This window comes from Bos mutus, chromosome X (genome assembly GCF_027580195.1).
Source record: "Bos mutus isolate GX-2022 chromosome X, NWIPB_WYAK_1.1, whole genome shotgun sequence".
Classification (NCBI taxonomy): Eukaryota; Metazoa; Chordata; class Mammalia; order Artiodactyla; family Bovidae; genus Bos; species Bos mutus.
In genome coordinates this window covers 20,870,199-20,879,036 of record NC_091646.1, presented here as the reverse complement: position 1 = coordinate 20,879,036, position 8,838 = coordinate 20,870,199, and the positions used below count along the sequence as shown (strand labels likewise).

General features: G+C 45.8%; 1 protein-coding gene across 1 annotated transcript in view; it reads left to right on the top strand.

The window, feature by feature from the left end:
• Nucleotides 1-1,002: 1,002 nt before the first annotated feature.
• Nucleotides 1,003-8,838, top strand: part of FHL1 (four and a half LIM domains 1) — a 64,902-nt gene continuing 57,066 nt past the window's right edge. Inside the window, exon 1 of the mRNA XM_070366082.1 lies at nucleotides 1,003-1,084. The gene's annotated coding sequence lies outside the window, so the exon portion shown is untranslated. The remainder of the gene's footprint in view (nucleotides 1,085-8,838) is intronic.

Genomic DNA, 8,838 nt, shown 5'->3' with positions numbered 1-8,838 from the left:
TTATAAGTTTCAGGGCTCGGCTAAATGCCACCTCCTACTTTCCTAACCACACAGTTTGCACCCTCTTTTTTCCCTGCACAGGCCTAATGCCAAATCTGATTATTTTCTCACTTCTTGGTCGTCTGTCTTCCCCACTAGACTGCAAGCTCCGAGGGCAAGTGGAGGGTGTTCTGCTTGACTTTGCCCTATATCCTGAGCGCCTGGCAGAGTGCTTGGCACAAGGTGAGGGCTCAGTAAACCGAATGTTGAGTGAATGAATGAGTAGCCACGTGCTGCTCTGCCATCGGTGCTTTTCCGAATGATGTAAAGCCCTCTGTATGGTGGCTTTTGGCTAATGGTTGGGGATCCTTTCCGCTCCCTCCGGCCGATTACTAAGGGGAAGGGTCGCCGGTGGGTCCTCTGGCGTCCCTCAGAACCACAGGGCTCCTGCAGTCTGGGGCCAAATCGCGGTGCGCCCCGGACCCGGGCTGCTTTGCAGGGGGTGCGTAGGTTAGCTGGGGCCCCGGGTGACGCCACCTTCGGTCGACTCCCTTTGTTGCTCCCACCTCCCCGGCGCCGGCCGCTGCCGCCTGCAGTGACTCGTGACTCCCCGCCGGCCTCGAGGGCTGCGGCGCCAGGGGGGGCTCGGGCGCCCCCGGCCCGCCCTCCCCTCGGCCTCCCACGTCAGCCGGGGAAGCGCTCGCCCCCGCCTCCTCACAGCCACCTTCCCCGCGCGCCCGCGCCTTGCAGTCGGCGGGCCGCTCCCGAGGCGGGGGCACGTGGCCGCGCGTGGTGCGTGGCGCCCCAACCCCACCCCGCCCCCGGCCGGGCGGGCTCCGGCGCGCGCGCCCCGCACCGCAGCCCCCGTGGGCCGGGCCCGGCTGGCGCGCCCCCCCCCCGCCCCGGCCAGCCGCGCCCGCCCCGCCCCCGCGCGCGCGCGCCCTCCTCCCGCCTCCCCCGCGCGCCCCCCCTCGCGCCCCTCCCGCGCCCTACATCCACCGCCCGGCCGAGGGGGCTCAGTCCGCAGCCGCCGCCGCCGCGCCTCCGTATCGGTGCTGGCAGCGGCCGCCGCCGAGACAGCCGTGCGGGCGAGCATCCCCAGGCAGTAAGCCCGCTTTCTCTCCGCGTGTGAGTGCATGCGTGTGTGCCTCCCGCCCCGTGGGCCCGCGTCCCGGGGGAGCGGCTGCCCTCCTACCCCGCCGCTGCCCGCGGGCTGGCCCCCGGGGCGGGTATCTGGGGCCTCGGGCCTCGGCCGTCCGGCCCGGGGTGGGGACTGCGGGCCGGCCGGCCGCGGGGTCCCCTCCCCTCCCCTCCCGCCGGTGCGTGCCTCAGCCTCCCCTCGGTTTTCGGGCTCTCGTCGCCGGGGTGGCGGGTGGAGGGGATCAGGAGCGCCTGGAGGTGGGGGCAGCGCGAGGGAGGAGGGGATTCTCCCCATTTTCCTCTTCGGAATGGTGGGGAGTGGGAACCGAGGGTACGGGGCCCTGGGCTTTCTGCCCGGGGGTGGAGGGCAATGGGGGTGGGGCGAGGTGGGGGGCACCTTTCGATTCCCTCAACGAAGATAGCTAGCTGCGGTTACGGGGAGTGGGTAAAGATGAAGTGGGGGGGGCGTCCCCTAGGTTTTCTTGAGGGTGGCGAGAATGGGGAGAAAGGGAGGAAGGGAGGGAGGGGGAACCTGCCTCGGTTCGTACAACGAGGAGGGCGGGCGGGAGTGTGCAAGGGAAGGAGTAAAGGTGAGGGGCTCCCAGGGTTTTCTCGTCGAGGATGCTGGGGGTGGTTCGAGGAGTGGGGGTGGAGTGCAGAGGGAAAGAGGAGGACATGGAGGGCCCGCTCTGGTTCTTCTCTTAGGGGATGGCGGGGGGTGGGCGAATGGGGGTTGGGGAGAGGGGGATTTCAGCTCCAGCGCGAAACCTAGAGAAGCTGGAGGAAGGTTCTGTAACACGGGTTGAGTCTTAGAAGGTGGATTTTCAGAACTGCAGGGTGTGACCTTTCCGTCTCAAAAAGCGTGAAATCCCAACAAGGTGCCGTCTGTTCTAGGCTCTGGGAGAGAGGTTTCTGCTTTCGAAGTTTCTCTTTTCTCTTGCATTCCTTGCGGCCTCTTTGCAGGCATCCAGGACTAGGTAGAGATTTGGAAATTGGCAAGGGAAGACTTGGTGTGGTTTGTGTTCGGCGCTGTATGATTTTCTGCGTTTGAGACTGTACGGGTTTCTCAGGTTTGTTTTGATTGCCCCTTACAATACAAATCCTGTACCAGCGAGACCCCTTGGGAAAAGAAGAGAACAAGGTTTATTAAGGGGATTCCAGGTTTGGTTTTTGAATTTCCTGAAGTGCGAGAGATACGTCGTGGTAGTATTTTCCTTGGCTTTCAGAAGATGTAGAAATAGAATTAAACGTACGTCTTTGCTGGAAGTCCCTTATAGTCATTTAAATTATTCTATCGGGATTGTCTGAGCCCCCTTTGATTTGAATTTGGAGTAGATCCAGTTTTCCTAATTGGAGCCATCATTTTGTAATTGCCTGTAATTCTTCCCTGGGTTATCAAATCTATGGCAAGCTTATAGAGCTGCAGGAATAATTTTTTTTTCGTTATCTTGATTAAGACAGTTTTAATGTAAATTTTATGTTGTTCCTTGGAAATGTGAACATTTGCAGAATAGCATACATTTAAATTATGAGCCCCTTGGAATTTTGCGAAGCCTTTTCCTTCCCAGCTCATCTCCAGGAACACAACAGAACCCTCCCCATTCTTTACACTGAGGAAGCAAGGGCTTCTGGGATGGTTGCTTTGCTTTTGGAAACTCATGCTCATATTTTCTTAGGAAGAATACATATTGAAAAGGCTCAGGCCTTTAATGTGGTGAGGCTATATGTGCTTTCCCATTTTGGTTACATAAGGTTCCAATCTAGTCTTTAGTCTTTAAAAATGCTTATTTAACATTTTTAAGAGCAAATATAATCTTTATGCAACAGGAAACTGGTCAGATATACCATGATTTGTGCAAGCCACCTACCAATAAGTATATAGTCTTAAGACTACCATACAGATTCTGTAACTATATCTGGTTTTTGAAATTCTGAGTTACCATTCCCATATTGAATTTTTGGAGAACGAAAACATTTTTTTTTCAACCAAGTCTAGATTTTTGAGTGAAAGCTTAAAAAAATGGTATAAGATTTAAATTGGTAAAATTCCCCTTATGTGATACCAGGAAATTGAAGCTAACTTAATGTGTCCAGCTAATGGACCACTTAAACAAGATAATTTATTTGTGTACTGGAAATGATAAACTGAAAATGTTTTAAGTGAAAATAGAGGTTTTGATCTCAAAGATGGATGAGAGTACATTTAAATGAACACTGTTATTTGCACCATTTCTAATGTTAATGTGATACCCAATTCTATACACTGGTCAATGATCTAAAAATAATACATTAAAAGTGCAATTTAAATCTGATATTTTCTCATGTGAATAAAATGCTGGGAGTGGTTAAATTTTTTATAGAGAGAAGCATGTGATGGTGGTGGGCCCTAGAATTTCTCTAGACAAAAGGAGTAAATGAAGTGTCTTTTACCCAGCTTTTTGAGAATGTGGTGTTTGCCCTTCAGGACTGGAGGAGGGGAGAAAAAAAATAAACTTCAAAAATTAACAAAAATATGGTCATATATCTTTCCAAATATTTTTTTACACTTACTTGGCTTAGTTGCGATATACAGGATCTTTCATTGCTGCACTAAGGCTTAGTTCTTCTGTGGCACGTGGGATCTTAGTTCCTGACTAGAGATCTAACCGTGTCCCCTGCATTGCAAGGCGGATTCCTAACTACTGGACGACCAGGGAAGTTTCTCTAAATATTCTTAAAAGTTTTGCTTATATACATTTGAAAAGTAATTTGTAAATCAAGCCTACAAATTAATTTAAGACCTTGACTCTCACCTCTATAAAGTTTTGACGTAAAAAAAAAAAGAGCTGTTCACTAAAGGATGGACGCGTTAACCTCAACCTCCTGAGGCTGATCCCCCTCTGTTTTCCTGCTTCCCACCTCTGGGTTCCCTTCTTTCCCTCTTGTGCCAATTTTTATGACCTTGTGGGAGTTGAACAAATGTTCATGCTTGCTTGAACTCTAGGCCTTATCTATTTGGCTGCTATCCCCAACTTTTACCTACAAAATTTTTTTGGTTAATTGAATTTTTCAGTTGTTTGGATTTGGAGTAAAACGGAGTAGACTATAATTATTTTCTCTTAAAAGATCTTTTCTTTCAGCTCCTGTTGGACGAGAGCAAAGAAAGGTTCTTTTTTCTTTTTGGTCAACAGAGTACTTAATTAAGCAGACTATATGACCATTTATTTATTCAACCAACATTTGCTGAGTTACCGCCTCTGTTGGAGGCTGTGTGCTAGATACTCTGTGCTAGATGCACAGTGGATAAGAAATGGCTCCTGCTTTCTGGTGCAGTTATTAAAATGAAAAATAGACAGTGAATTCATTGTGAATAATCGAGAGTTGTCCAGAGTCTTTTGGACTGGACAGTAAACATTCTACAGCCGTGCAAACAGGGGAGCCATTTTTTCTGGGGTATTTACTTACTGCATAAATTCCATCTCACCTTCCCAATGAAGACATAGTCTGTCAGTTTGGGTACTATGATTTATAAGTCATCTTAAGGCCAATGGCCTTTTAAATTTTTTATGTAATTAGGACATAGCAGATTTCTTGATTTTTAAAGTTCAACATTTTGTATGACTGTATATAGTAATGGGCTTCCCAGGTGGTGCTGGTGGTAAAGAACCCGCCTGCCAGGGCCGGAGACATGTAAGAGATGTGGTTTGATCCCTGGATTGGGAAGATCTTCTGGAGGAGGGCCTGGCAACCAACTCCAGTATTCTTGCCTGGAGAATCCCATGGACAGAGGAGCCTGGTGGGCTACAGTCCATAGGGTCGCAAAGAGTCGGACATGACAAAAGTGACTTGGCATGCACATACAGAGTAGTGAAAACATAAACAGGCCAGCGTTCTTTCCTGTGACTTAAAGCAGCTTCTGACAGCAAATTGGGCCAAAAAATTGATTTTTCTGTGGTAAGCTTTGACTTATGGGTACCAATGAATGATGGAGCGTGAAGGAATAGATAAAACTAAATGAGAGTGTGAGTAAAACTTTGTTCTCCTGCGGGGCTCCCTCCCAAATGTTGGAGAGTTCCCATCTGCGGGTAGTTCTAGACCAGTGATTTTGAACTGGGGCACTTTTGCCCCCTAGGGGACATGGAACAATGTCTGGAAAGAGTTTTGGTGGTCACAGCTTTGGGTATGCCTCGTGGGTAGAGGTCAGGCAAGAGGCTTAAACAGTCTATGATGCACGGAGAAGCCCCCTACAACAGAGTATCACCTGACCCCAATTGTGAATAATGCTGAGGTTGATGTAATTTCCTGTATGAAACGCAGTAAAATGTAATTTTAGGAGAGAACACTAATAGTGTCTTGATTTGAATAAGGATTTGAGCTTACTTTACTAGTCTTAAGAGTGACTAGTTCCTGAACATCAACCCAAATAATTAAGACTGATAAAAGCTGTCATTTATGGTACTTAACCCTGTGCTAGGCCCCTGTATACATTGTATAGTCACTTCAGTTTTTAAATGAAGAACCATCCTCAGAGAGGTAATTTGCCCTTGGTCTCACAGCTGGTCACAGTTAAACAGAGACACCAAAATGAAGATTGTCTACTACTCCTCAGAAGTTCATGGTTTTGAGCACAACATCATACTGTCTCCCTTGTGGTGTGCTCCATTCAAAATCTTACTTAAAATCAAAATTACAATATGTCCTATATACCATTGAGTTTGCTGAAGAGTAATTAAAACTCTGAATGTTAAATTTGATCATATGGAAGTCGGGGGAGAAAGAGAACTGACATTACTTGAAGGCCTACTATTAACTCTAGAAAATATGTGAGGGACTTCCTTGGTGGTCCAGCAGTTGAGAATCTGCCTTGTGGTGCAGGGGATGCAGGTTCAATCCCTGGTTGGGGAGCTAAGATCCCATATGCCGTGAGGCAATAAGCCCTCATGCCACAATGAATATCCCGTGTGATCCAACTAAGACCTGAGGTGGCCAAATAATTTAATTTTTAAAAAAAGAAAATAGGAATTGAATTTATACCCATTATGTAATTTGATCCTGACAGCAACTGTGCAAAGTGGTTATGATGCACGGATGAAGTTGGTTAAGTACCTTGTCTAAGATTACACAACTAATAAGCGGCAGTTGGGATTTGAACTTCAGTCCTATGAGTAAGCCATTGTCCCTTGCTGCGTTCTCTGAAGCTTGGGTTGCTGAAGGGGGTGAGGCAAGGAGCCTACTGCAGAGAGGTGAGTGAGTAGTCCTAGGTAAAAAGTCTTTTCAGAGGTAATGTGTTGTAGAAATGGATTACATCCAGGTGGAGAGTGGAGAGGTGAGCCGCTATACCTTCCTCAGTTGAGGAGAATGCAGGTCAATATGAAGTTTGTTCTAGAGTTCTACCCAAACTGAAACTGCAGTTGTCATTTTGGAGAACTTTGTAGTCTGTCTACCGTGAAAGTTTTAAACACTGTTTTTATAATGGTGAAACTAAAAGTTACCTAATTGCATGTATATCCTTGCCACAGCTTACCTTCTGCCTTTTTCGAACTGTTGTATAGAGCTTAACAATGACAGCATTTAGTTTTGTAGTCTTTGTACACAATTTAAACATTTGTTTTTGCTGTGGACATTGTTTTTACAATAAACGTCATCAAATTCATGCTTGTGTTTTCCATATGGGGGTGTGTGTTTTGTTTTGACAGCTAAATATTTATTTTAACTTTAAATGTGTTGTGTTTTAGAGCATAAAAAGAGGAAAAATGAAAACCAGCCCAATAGCAACCGTATTTTGTCCGGCAAGCTTTTTGTGTGTGTGTGTGGGTAGAAGAAGTACCTCATGTTTCATTTCGTTTACTTTAAAGGAATTTTAACCGTGATCCTCAAAGGCCAGGATGCTGGAAAAAAAAGAGAGAAAGATTATCTAGATAAAATGTACGTTTTGATTTCCACATAAAACTGTGAGCAATAGATTCTGATTATAATAATAATGTCCTGATTCTGACTATAGCAATCAGCCACTTGAGTAATCAACCACTGTATGTGGACATGTTTTGTGATACTGCCTGATTTTGTTACCCCTTCCCCCAGGATTTTAGAGTGGACTTGAGAAATCTGGTAAAACTTGCAAGAACACATTCATCATTTTGAAAATCTATTTTTAAAATAAGAACGGCACTTTTTCATTGTGGGGAAATTCAGAAAATACAGACAAGCCTAAAGAAAATAAAAATCAGTTATAATCCACCACCCCCAAATTAGTGATAGTGTTTTGAATTTCTTTTTTAAATGCAGTGATTTTTTTTTTTAACGGTGGACCCAAGTCCATTGCAGAATCTCCAGTTTATAAGTGTAGTCTTAGGTTTTTAAAAAAATTTACCAAAAAGTCTGAATTACTGTTGCATCTCTAGATAGAAGTCGTGGTCATGAAGAGTGAAATGAGAATGCCATCCAAGAGTTAGAGAAAGATCATGTGGCCTCCTCCTGTAAGCTTCTGAAAATACCTCCTCCTCCAACTTGAGTAGGAGAATTTCAGCTAAAGGACTGTTAGAATCCACCTCCCTTTGTTTTACAGGTGAGAAAACTGAGGCTCAAAGAGGCCAAGCGCATGATCCAAGGTTGTATGATGTGTTAATGTTAGAGTTCCAATTTGAAGTTTTAGGTTCTCCATGTGTAGGTAAGCTTTAATTTCCTAATTAATAACTCTTCAAAGCCAGAACCTTCTGTTGGCCTGTCTCTCAAGAGAACAAGTTATTATGGTGAAAGTATGTTAACTATATAGTAAAGGATACCAAAAAGGCCATGATTTTCTTAATTTCAGAAAATGATCAGAACAGTTGTTTGCAGGAGTTTATCATGTTATTTGCTTTATTGAAATTGAACATTAGTGGTGGGAAACCTCTTTTGAGCAGCTAGCCTTTAATTTCTTTTGGCCTGGGAGGTAAGGACAAGTACCAAAGCCTATGGAATATGCCTAGAATCACAGAAATGCAGCAGCAACTTTATGAGTCTTTACACATACTAGCCTGGAAGGCCCCAATTGGAGCCACCGCTGCATGAAAGTTTCCTTTGCCTTTATAAAATGAGATGTCTTAAAATTGTGGGAAAGTTAAAATTGTGGAAAAGAAATTTTAAAGATGTATTTGCTTCCAAACTTGGTAAGTTCAGTTGCAGCAAACACACATGTGCGTGCGCCCACATGTGCGGACATTGTTTTAAATCTAGCACCGTGAAAAAAAATCAATTCTTCGACTTTCCTCCCTTTCTTTCTTGGCCGTCTTTGTTCTTTCTGTGGCTGCGTGGGTCACTCTCTTCATATCTCCTTTGCCTGAATGTCTATTTTACTCTCAGGGTGACTTTCCTTCTTCTTTTTTTGGGGGGGGGTCCAATGGACTCTGCCCACTTGCCTTTTTTCCAGGCTCCCAGAGCCCTCATCAAGTTCCTCTGCCGCCGTGTCTTCCCCTTCCCTCGTTTGCCAGGATTACAGTTAGCCCACCCTGGACCAGGTCTGTTTTTCAGCCTAGGATAGGCAGGGAAGCTGCTCTCTAGAGCAAGTGTGTGGTGAGATCCGGTGTTGCTTGATACAGAAATGTCACTGCTAGAACAGAATTCAACAAAGTACATCCGGTGATTACATAGGCTGCATACACATGTAAACCTTTAACACAAAATCATCCCTTCTCTGTGGCCAGGGGCCCAGCCAATGCTAAAGCTACATGGAATAATGATTATGGATACTCCCTGCCAAGG